The 12,328-nt window shown below is 45.5% G+C and overlaps 1 protein-coding gene across 11 annotated transcripts in view; it reads right to left on the reverse strand.

The window, feature by feature from the left end:
- Window positions 1–12,328, reverse strand: part of PACS2 (phosphofurin acidic cluster sorting protein 2) — a 256,899-nt gene that overhangs the window by 85,449 nt on the left and 159,122 nt on the right. The gene's annotated exons all lie outside the window — the stretch shown is intronic.

Below are 12,328 nucleotides of genomic sequence, written 5' to 3' on the forward strand. Positions count from 1 at the left end.
GGAATCCAATGGTGGATGGAATGCTCTCCAGGAATCACAGAGGACTGTTAAGACATTTCTCTTTTTCCTGTGACTCCCAGAAAGCATTTCAAGCCTTCAGGATCTATAAGAAAAGTATTGTACCAGACTAATTCCAGTACACAATTAAAGAAAGTATACCTGTGGAGAACCCGATTCATACCTGTACAAGTTTGGTTCATAAGATGTAATTTTGGAAGGCTGAATATCTCATTTCAAAATAGTCCTTGTTCAGACTGTACCCATTTGCCCATCCTGTTAACATTTTCTTCCACCTACATAAATCATCTCCCACTTTTCTAGATCTCTTCCTATGCTCTCCCATGAGTTAAAGATTTTTAATTGTTTGGGTGTCAAACGCTATATTTTGGGTTAACTTGGAATTCTGGTATGCAAAACTCATTATTTTTATATCTCCTTTATGTGCCAATGCTAAAACTAATGATGTCACTTTGTAACCTTTGAGCAATTTGAGATATTTCACTCCAAGGTTTCCATAACTTAGAAGGCCAGAAATGCTCATGCAGCAAGAACTGATCAGCAAGAAATCTATAATTGGCTAGAAGTCAGGGTAAATGACTAGGTCATCAAGCAAAAACAATTTTAAAACAATTGGTGCATTTTAAATTAGTGTGGTGGTTTTGTTACCTGAGAATTAGTGTCAAAAGAGCACCCTGGAATAGTTAAACTTTCCCATCCTCCTCTTTCGTCTGTATTCTCATTCTGCCTTTAAGGAATCTTTCCTCATATTCTTGCTGGCAATAATTTTATTTAGCTTCTGTTCTAGCAAATTTTGTGAAGCAAAAAACAACAGAGAGACTAAGATCTGAAAAAACTCCAAAACGTTAACCTTTCTTTTTTACTTTTCCACCTCCATCTAAGTAGAGAAGAAAACCACAAAACAGGGCTTTGGGAAAGTTACTGAGAAGTAAGTCAATTGGAGCATATTTATAAGGAAATGGGCATCCTTCCTCAGCCCAGTGTTGAGCAGAAAGATCAAGGCAAAGTGCCTTTGGAGCCTAACTTGTAAAGCCAGCATAACAAACAAGATTGTATAAAGTCATTACTATTGGCATGATGCATGGAAGTTAAAAGCAAACACCTTAACTTGCAGTTTCTATACTTCTGAGAGAGAAACAAAAATGAATAGAGATGAAAACTCTTTTTTAAAAAACATACCTTTTAAGTTTTATGTAACAAATATTCCAACTCTTTCTTTTCAGAACCAATCTACCAGCATAACTGGAGAAGAAGACAACAGCTCTTCCAATGTAGGTGTGGGGTTTCCCCAAAGGGCACAAGCTTACCCCTGACAGCAGGCGCAGCATGCCAACTCTGCTGGACAGCCACAGGTAGGGGTGTGCATAGGTGAAACTAGGGTGGGGCAGCCAGGGCATGTGCCCTAGGCACCACTGGGGGGTGCCAGTGCCATGCTGCCCCCACTACCTCCCCAATTTGTGGATTTAAAAAAAAAATTAAATTACCTGTAGCCCCTTCGGGGGGCTTCCTAAGGGCCACAGATGTAATGTGGTGCCCTCGGAGAGGTGGCGATGAACTGTCCATCAATGGATGGAGTGTCTCACATGATGTGGCACCTGCAGCCTTTTGGAAGGGCGGTCCAACTGGTGGTCGAAGGAGCAGAGGAACCAAGCCTGGAGTGTGCTGGAGCGATGTCTCGCATGCGGTAGAAAATATGAGTTGTCGAGGCCATGTGTCCCAAAAGGTGCTGAATGGTCCTTGCTGTCAAGGTCTGGCCAAATGCCAGGGAAGTTCACGGCTTGGCTGAACGCTGTCGACTGAATGACGTACGTTGTTTTTCAGCAAGGAGTAGATGGCTGGTGACAGGATTTATAGTGGAAGCCGATAGCTCCCAGCTGGCAATAATTCACGGCTTATCAGCCTTCAGCAAGAGGCGTTTGCTCCTTCTAACAGATTCTAATTGCGTTCTGCGTTTAGTGCGCCTGCGTTGTTGTGGTGTCAGTGTTTCATTGCATAGTTCTTCTTCCGATTGGTCTCTCACGCTTTCTCCTGACTCAGGTTGTTGTGCCTGCTCTAAATCATTAGTTGGATCTACCACAGCAGTTTCATGAACGCTGACAGCCAGGCTCTGCCCCTCAGACACTCCTGACTCGGCTGGAAAGTTTCCAGCCGACAGCTTCCCCTTCCTCCTCGCTGTCGGAGATCGAGGGCGTGACACTTGCTGGATGTTCTGCTGTGGACTCAACTGAAGATGCTAGTGTCAGCAGGGCGCGAATTCTGCGTTGGGGAAGGAACACCTTTGCCCAAGGGGAATTGAAGACCAAGCCCCAAAATTCTATTACTCTGGAGGATTGGAGCTTCGATTTGGGATAGTTGATGTCCCAAGTTGTAGAGTAGCGTAATCATGGGGCGCACCACGCTGCTGACTTCAGCCGGAGAGTCCACCACTATCATCCAGTCATCTAAAAATGCCACCATCGGGACCATACATTTCGTAAAGACCCGGGGGGGGGGGCGAGGCGAGTATGAATGGGAGGCTCTTGAATTGATACGTGGTGTCTCCTATCACGTATCAAAGGCATTTGCAATGTTGAGGCCTGATGGTTATATGATAATAGGCATCCTTGAGGTCCAGGGCCACGAACCATGTTCCTCTGTGCAGCAACATGAGGATGACTGGAATAGTTACCAGCTGAAAATGCTTGTAGGTGATAGAAGAGTTCAGGCATCTGAGGTCTAGGGTGGTATGAATCCTGCCGTCTGGCTTTGGAATCGCCAAGTATGGGGAACAGAATCCCGGTCCCATCATCGCTGGCACCTCTTCAATTGCATCCTTTTGTAAGAGTGAGGCTACTTCGTCTGTCAAAGTCCTTGTCGCGACCGAGGCGATGGTGGGGGGAATATGGAGGCTTCTCAGAAAACCTGAGCGCGTACCCTACGCGGATGATGGTAAGGACCCATTAATTGGCGGTGATCTCCTCCCATGCCGCTAAGTATGGGAGAAGACAAGTCCCGGCTTGGGCCAGCCCGGAAAATCATTGTTTGGGGGGGGGGGTAAGGTGGAAGCGATTGCTGCTTGTTAAAAAGGCTTGGTGTATCACTGCCATCATCTATAGGTAGTCTGTCTGGAAGAATGAAAGGAGTGGTCTGAGGAGGGGTAAGATGGTGGTTGGCGATATTGTGGCCACTGCCACCTAGGTTGTTTCGGATTGCAGAACGCGGATTGTTGGAGGCTCATTGAGCATGCCATACTTTTGCGTTTTTTAACCTTCTGCAAGGTCTCATCGGTCTTCTCCCTGAATAGGGCATTGCCCTTGAATGGGAGGTCCTCAATTCAGGAGCGGGCCACTTGGGTCAGCGAAGCCAAGTGTGGCAGCAGAGGGCAATGGCCATGGCCATGACCTTGGCAACACATTCAGTGAAACGCTGGGCAGAGTACAGCTCCTGTTTTGCTAGTTGGAAGGACCTTTTGTAAAAGACCTTCACTGCCTCCTTTTTGTCTTGGGGTAAAAGATTTATAAATAGTCCCATGGCTTCCCAAAGGAAGTGATTGTACTTTACATTGTGGGCTTGGTAATTAGTGATTTTCAAAAGTAGTATCGCATTGGAATAGAGCCTATGACACAAATAATCAAGCTTTTGCCCTTCCTGGTCCGCCAGGGAGGATGTCACGCAAGTCTTATTGCACACTTGAGAAGTTTCATTGACAATGGAGTTAGGCGTGGGGTGTTTCAGTAGAAAGCCCGCTGTAATTTCATCCTCTGTATGGACCTTATAAAAGTTTTCTAGTCGTTTTGATGTTTGAGGGAGCGAGGAAGGTTTGGATCAATAGGACTTTGTAATGTCCAGTAATACTGAATTTAGCGGGAGGGACACTGGGGCGTGGGTGTCCGCCCGAATGAGCCCAAACAGCAGGTCTAAGTCCAATTTCTTTTGCTGATGTAGCTGGATATTCATAGCAGCCATGTGTCACAGATAATCCACATACATTTTATAGTCCTCTGAGGGGGGTGAAGACTTCTGTTCTGGTTGCTGGTCAATGAGGGAGGAGCCCAGGGAGGCCTTTTCAGACTGAGGTGAGCTGGACGCCCCCTGCTGCTTTCTCTGGAAGGTCCTCCTCCTCATCCTCAGAGTCCTGGACCACTGAGTCTATCAGCGGGGGGGGGGGGGGGAGGAAGTCAGTGCAGCCTTCATTTCCTGTGTTGCCTCCAGTTCGGCAGGCAACGTTGCCCACATTGTCGTTGCCGATGGCTGGGTTTCGCACAGATTCAGGTCTCTACGGGAAGGGCGAGTGGAGGTTTCATTCCTTGTTGTAGAGTGGTGCATCCGCTCCCTGGGGGAGCAGGACCGAGGATGGTAGGATCTCGAACAGGGCCAGAATCTGTCTTCATAATAGTCCTCATAGTCTGCCTGATAGTGTTCTTGAATGTGAGGCTCATATAGGTATCTGTCCCTGTAATGGTACAAAGTCGGGTAATACTCAAGATCTGAACTATATGGTCGTTCTCGGGACTGAAAGTGAGTTTGGGAGCAGTCATGGTCATAGTCCCATCCTACAGCCTCTCAGTACCGAGGCTGTGGTTGTATAGCCCTTTGATCCCAAGGGTACAAATGTTCAAATTTGGAGTGAAGCACTGAAGAGATCGAGCGCGGTTGGGCACATTCTGAATCCATGGCTGCACAGAGAGGTCTTCCTCCTCCCTGTCCAAGTCATTGTGGCCGAGACCAAGGTGTTCAATCTTAGAGGCCAGGTCTCCCTCTGACGGGATTGGTGTCGGAGAACGCAGGGAGGTTGAGGCAGAGCCTGCAGTCGAAACCGATACCAGAAGCGCCTTCTTTTTCTTCAGCTGCTGGGACATGGCGGGCTGTTTTTAATACAATATGGGTTTAACGGGGTCTGGCTCCTTGCACTTCTTCTTCTTCTTTTTAAGAAGGGTTGTCTGAGGTGCCACTGCCTGTTGTATCACTGTAGACTCTGAAGGAGCTGTAGGCTCTGGGGCTGGCTTCAGGAGCATGTTCTGCCCTGATAGATTAGCCGAGGCGGGGAGTCGAGGTGCGCTTGTTGAAGGCACTGTGGAGGGAATTTGTTTACTAGCGGGGGTTTGCATTGTCCCCAACACAAGGGCCTTAGAAGAGAGTAGGGCCTGTTCCCAGAGCCACGCCTGAAGTTGGAATGCCCTCTTTTTACGGGCCTGTTTGGTGAACTGCAAGCAGTGGCAACAAGCTTCTGCCATGTGGGCTTCCCCCAAGGAGAACAAACTTCACCCATCGATGGTAATTGGCGGCATAGTGGGAACACCTTCTGAAGGACACTTTTGTGGCCATATGCTAGGGCGCCCCAGAATGCATCAGAGGATCAACGAGAATCTCGGGGGGGGGGAGACCAGGGGAAAAGAAAAATGCAAAACTGAAGGAAGAAGCAACTCTGATAGGACAGAAAGGTTCGGAAAGAAAGGTGGATAACCAAAACGATAGGCACTTAGTGTTCTTTTCCTTTCTCTTTTTCCCTAGAAGCTCGGAGCAACCGAGAGGTGTCTTCTTGTTCACGGACGAAGAAAGACTGAGGGGAAGGAACAGGACGCAGGGGCATAGGGGATTGGGGGGGAGGGGCTCCCACATAAACTCAAGCAACTTCGAACGTTTCGGATTGGGTCTTCCGCGCACGCGCAAAGCCCATTAGTGTAAGGCACAGACAACCACAACGAAGAACCAGAAGTTGCCGATGCTCATGCTTCTGTCACAACATGCACACACAGTGGCAACTTCTGGTCACTTCTGGTCCGAGGAGACACCGGGGCAGCAAGGAGGTACCACTGAACCATTTTAAAAGGTAGCGCCAGCAGGGAAAATGCAGTGGGGGCGGTATGAGCACCCTCCTCTGTCCTTAATATTTCCCACCACCACCTTCGAACCGGCAGACACTGGTTTCGTGCACACCACTACTTGGCTGCAACTTCTCTCTGTGTAAATTTACAATTTGCCTAAGGTAGGTTGTTTTGCAAAATATCTCCCTATCCATCCCTGATTGTTTGTTGTGACTGAGTAATGGTTGGTAGCTAAAGATTGTCCATCTCTGTGAGACAAAGTATCAGCATTCTCTTTGTCTGAAATTTACCTTCAGAGAATTTTGTGTTCAAATTGCTGGAGGGCAAGCAGAGTGCTTAGCTGGCTTCCAGGTAACCCGGCTATGGTAGGACACAGAGCGTCACATAGAATCTTGCAGAAAAAGCAAGCAGCTATGCTTGCTTAGACTGGGTTAAAAGATCCTAAACGTTTTAAACGCCATCTTCTCTGTACATTTCCAAGGTTTCTTACTTCTACTCAACAACCTACTCAACCGCACTTTCCCCGCTGGTGCTGCCTTTTAAAATGGTTCAATGGGGCCGCAGTGTACCTCCTTGCTGCCCTGGTGTCTCCTCGGACCAGAAGTTGCCGCTGTGTGTGTGCACGTTGCGAAGTGAGCATGCGCAGCAGCAACTTCTGCTTGCACCAGGGCAGCAAGGAGATATGCTGCCTTCCTGCTGCATCATTTTAAAAGGCAGCGCTGGTGGTGGAAATGCAGCAGGAGGTGTAAGAGCACCCTTCCCTGTCCTTAGAGAGATTCCCCACTACCACCACCACTTTTCAACAAACATTTCCAATGTGGTTTGCACAGAGAAACAGTCTAAAAAGAAACATAAGATAGACACAGTACCACTGGGGGTGCTGTGCTGGGGGTGGATAGGGCCAGTTACTCTGCATGTGTATATTTTTTATATGTGTATACTCTGCATATTTTTTGTAAATTTGATTTTAATGTCTCTGCTGTTTAAACCACTTTAGGAACGTGTTGATGAAAAGCATGATATAAATAAGAAATGATCAGTTACTGTTCTCTCTGCCATGAATTCCTGACTGCCTTGACGTGTTCTCTCTAATTGTTTAAATCTGTGTGGAATTAGATTTGTTCTGGGTGGCAATATCAAGGTAGTGTGCACGCACATGCATTCAGGGTGGGGCCTTCCCAATTCAACCTGAATGAGATCTAAAATTAACTGAGCGGACATTAAAAAATGTGTGAGCACACGTACATGTGCACGCCTTAGAGAGCATAAGATTCAGAGATGTGCATCAGATTCAGCTGTGTGATTTACTTTGCTCTTTAACTATCCTTTATCTTGGACTCTGTATTTTTGATATGTGAAATGGGCACATTCAAGAATATTTTCATGCTTAATTCAGAGGCAATATGTCATTCATTGCATGCAAGTTGGAGGGGAGTAAGGCAGGAGAGGTGAGTCCACAACCTCCTGCTTGTGGGCTTCCCAAGTGACATCTGGGAAGAAAACATAAACATGCGAGGGTTCAGTTCCCGGAAAACCTCGCAGTAGATGAGCCATTGAAACCAATGGCAATGGTTTAGAGGAACTGAGGTCATGGAAAGACCGAAAATAAGGTTTAAAAAAATAGAATCACTGCCTGACTCCCAGAAATGTCCTCCTGTTCCCCAGAAATGACCCCCGAATCCCCAAATCATCCCCCCAAATAACCCCTGACCTCCAGAAATGACCCCCCTGACCCCCAGAAATCCCCCCATTGCCAATTTTTTTTTAAAGAACTTGGTGGTCACAATTTCCCAGTCGCGAATTTTCAAATCCATGATTGGGAAATCTGTGATTGGAGAGGGACAACTGTAGTTCCTTAATGAAAACAATGTACAGTTTAATGTGGATTTTTATTTGTTATAAGCAATACTCTGTTATAGTTGCTTAATGAACACAGTTCACAGTTTTAGACTATGTAGATTTTTATTTGTAATAAACAATGAGCATACTCCTGTTGTAATAACTTAAGAGAACCCGCTTACTATTTTAACCATGTGGATTTTTATTGAATTTATTGGACATTGATTTAGAAAATTGCAATTTCTGTTGACTTTTGCACAACTTCAGTATAAGTGCTCTAGGCTGTAACTGGTTTTTAAAAAGTCATATAACCTGGAGACTTTTAGGCTGGGGGACAGAAGCCCCCTTTTTAGGCTGACTATGGGCATGTTCATCTCCTCACTGTAGTTAACCTCTTCCTTGACTCCCCCCCTCCTTTCCCCAAACCCACCCCTAGAGCCTCTCATCACCCCTCAATCTTTCTTTCACTGTCCTTCTATTCCTGATGTCTTTAAAACATGCAAAATTATAGAAGTTTGGTTTTTGTTTAGATTTTTAAAGGTTAGTATGAGAAAAACATTTAAAAACAACAGCTGTTCTTTCATATACTGATGTGTATGATTTTTCTCAAGCAGTGAAAGAGTGATGCAAGTAGGGAATCTCTAATTTTCCTCACAACCGGCTGTAAAGTTGGCTGTACTGAGAGCAAGAGAGAGCGTCTGCCTCACAGGAGCAGATGATTCCATGTACAGTATTTGTGCTGGTCTGGGACAGTAATAAAGATCGATTGATTGATGTACAAGTTTGCTTCCTCCTTCCCCACATTTTATCCTCACAACAATTCTTTGAGGTTTGGCCCAAGATCATACAGGCCCAAGAGCATCCAGGGAGTGGCCCAAGAGCATCCAGGGAGCTTCATGACTAAGTGAGGGCTTGAATCTGGGTCTCCAAGTCCTCATCCAACAACCTGATCATTACAATACATTGAGGCGGGTCTCATGATCAGTGAGACCCGCTTTGTCCGGGTTTGTGGGGAGAGCGGACTAAGCCCACACGAGCGGATCGGCCGCCCACATGACTGCCGGCTCCATGATGGAGCTGGCGGGCTGGGTAGTTCGGGGGCCGCGTGGCCCCCAGAAGCTCCAGTATGCCCTGCGTGAGCACGCAGGGTATACTGGAGAGACCCCCAAGCCAGAAGGCTGCTTTTTAGCCTACCACCGGGGGTCTACTTGTGAGTAGCTGCAGCGCGGAGCTGCACCACAGCTACTCACGATCCCAAAAACCGTGTTTGCGGAGCACGTGCTCCGCAAACCAGGTTTAAGGGGCGGGCTACTTGAGCGGGTTACCCACTCAGGAACCACCAGGCTAGCAGCCGAGCCCGGTGGTTCCCACCGTGGAACAAGATCAGGCTAGCGGAGGCTAGCCCGAGTTCATCCCATCATGTGAATAGCCTCATTGGCTTATTAGAATCTTTTTTAAATTTTCTGATTTGTGAGAAGATATACAAATAAATTCCTTTTATTTGTATATAAACTAGCAGCTTTCTTTAGCTGATATTTTTTCTTCCTAAGTAGCAGCTTGCGTTTAGGGGAATCCTTTTCAGGCACTACTGTAAAACACCCCACCCCCACCCCAATTGCTCTTAGTGTTTCAAGAATAGCATTGAGAGAGGAAAGGGGGGAGCATATTAATTGGGATAAGAGCAATTCCCCTCCCCATATGATTTGGCCATGTGATTGCTTTGCCATAAATACAACTTGCTGCTCATTTGGCTATGCCACAGCTGGTGCCAAATGTGGACCATGGTGCTCATGGTGAACCAATCAAGGAAACACTACACCACAAGCACAGTGTGGCCCAAATCTCCATAATCCACATACACAATCCATTTTGGATGGGCCTATCAGTAAGAGAATCCTTACGTTTCCTTGAGAAAGGTGTTTTGTCAATGAAATGTTGGAGAGTATGAAACATAGGAAGCTGCCTTCCACTGAGTCAGACCAGTCTATGTAAAACTTTAAAAAGTTTTTTTCCCCATTTTGTTTGGGGACAGAAGCCCCCTTATGTGAAGATTTCTAAAGATCGGTAGTGGTTGCTAGTCTGGACTTCTACTGTGTATGAATTAAAATTATTAACAAATATTAAGCAGCAATTAAGACAATAGGAATTTCTGTTAGGCAATGACAAATAATATCCCATTATATATACTTATAAAACTCTTCATTTCGTAATCTGTTTGTATTCCTCCTTATATCTGTTGGTCTGCCTGTCAGTCCAGGCTTAGGACTGTTTGTTTGCGATATTTATTTATTTATTTGATTCTGTTTTTATACCGCCCTTCCAAAAATGACTTCCAAAAATTACACAGAGAAACAATAAATAAATAAGATGGATCCCTGTCCTCAAAGGGCTCACAATCTAAAAGAAACATAAGATAGACACCAGCAAACAGTCACTGGAGGTACTGTGCTGGGGGTGGATAGGGCCAGTTACTCTCCCGCTGCTCAATAAAGAGAATCACCACGTTAAAAGGTGCCTCTTTGCCAAATTAGCAGGGGATAATTAGCAGGGAGTGGAGTTCCATAGTACATACTTGTTACTACACACACACACACACACACACACACACACACACACTCTTACTTCCCCCACATCCCCCAGAAATGGGCATTTCTGTTAAAAAAAACTGATTTAGTGTTACATTTTGGTTACAATGCTGGTCTATAAGCGTAATAAATTGTTGAGTTGTACTTCAAGTTAGACCTGTTTAGTGTAGACCCATTTAAATAATAGTACTTAGAATGCAATCCGATGCATGTTCACTAAGAAGTAAGTCTCCTTGAATTCAATGTGACGTACTCCCAAGTTATTATTAGTAGACTGCATATATAGGATTGCAGCCTTTTGTCATGACTAATTTCCAGTTCTTTCAATGGGTCTACTCTAAGCAGGATTAACATTGGATACATCCCCCCGCCTGCTGCAGCAAAGCCTGTGGGCACCCATGGCTAGAAGAAAAGCAATGCAGTTCCTTCTCTTCTTCTTCCTTAGTTTCTGTGATTACAGAGGCTTTAGATCTGGCAAGCAAGGCTAAAAAATAAACAACCCTGGGTCTGAGTCCCCTATCACCATGACTCTGTCAGCCCCCAGAATTCTATCATTGTTGATTGGAGGGCATCTCTGTGCATTTTCCCAAATCTAGCACATCTCCCCACCACCATTTGGCTGACCATAATATCTCCTGTGGGAATTGTCCCCTTCTCAGATCACATGGTCTCACTACTACTCACTCCTTTCATTTATTTCAGTGTGCTGTTTTTTAGCATGAAAATCCATCTTGTGGAGCTGGCAAGCCTGCCCCAGAGTTAAGGGGACTGTTACTGCTCAAAGTAGTTTGCCACACTCAGCATTAGGCAGCTCAGCTCAAATGGCCGGGTGGGTGGGTGGATCACCTTATGCTGTTTCAGGCAAACCCTGAGGCAGAGTAGGGGGTTCTTGTCTAGATTCTGCCCTTCCCTCTGCTGCCTGTGGAAACCGCCCCCCCCACACACACACCATGACAGATAAGAGAAGAAAGAAGACAAAAAAGGTGAGTTCTCAGGCTCCTTTTGCTTCACTGCTGCTAGGCAGGCCCAGACTGAAATGACAAGATAGCATTTATTTCTGAAGAAGCTCATGCATGGCCCTTGCCTGCTGTCCCAGGAGGAGGTGCTATCCCAAAGGTTTGGATGTCCTCCAGGAGAAACAGAAGAACTTGGGGGGGGGGTGTTTAACCTCCAACTGGTCTTGTGATAGCGAGCATGAGGGTCCCTTTGCTAAGCAGAATCTGTCCTGGTTTGCATTTGAATGGGAGACTACATGTGAGCACTGTAAGATACTCCCCTTAGGGGGTGGGGCCTCTCTGGGAAGAGCATCTGCATGTTTACATGCAGAAGGTCCCAAGTTCCTTCCCTGGTATCTCCAAGATAGGGCTGAGAGAGACTCCTGCCTGCAACCTTGGAGAAGATGCTGCCAATCTGGGTAGATAATACTGAGCAAGACAGACCAATGGTCTGACTTGTTATACGGTTGTTTCCTATATTCTTAACAACTGCTTAAAATAAGTGACATTACAGACCATGGAAAAGGAAACAAGAGCAAAATATGCTGAGATACTTGCCCTCACAAGTGCCATTCATAATTCAATATGGTCTAGCTCATTATGGAGATAAATTCTCACTTGGCTATAAAGTACATTGGCCAGTCACTCTCTCTCAGGGATGTTGTAAGGATAAAATGAGACACAAACAGATTTACATAATTTCCTGAGCTCCTTAGAGGAAGGTGGGATAAAATAATTACTACTACTACTACTGCTACAAACAGACAAACATCTGCCACACAATACACCAGATATAACTGTATGACTTTTTTCTTTTATGTTTTACACCTTGGAATCTTTACAAGATGCCTTCTTTCATGGAAGGGGATATTTCTTTTCCCCCTGCAATCTTTATGTTTTCTGCACATACCTTATTGCCGGATCTAGAACTTTTTTAGAACTTCCTTGGAATTAAATAATATGTTTTCTCCCTCCTTTCTATTTCTTTTTAAAATAATGAGATTCTTGACATCTTTTGATTTGTTGCAGGGTAAAAATGTATTAGAAAGAAAGAAAGAAAGAAAGAAATCATAAGCTTTGTACGTTA

This window comes from Hemicordylus capensis, chromosome 4, assembly GCF_027244095.1.
Source record: "Hemicordylus capensis ecotype Gifberg chromosome 4, rHemCap1.1.pri, whole genome shotgun sequence".
Lineage (NCBI taxonomy): Eukaryota > Metazoa > Chordata > Lepidosauria > Squamata > Cordylidae > Hemicordylus > Hemicordylus capensis.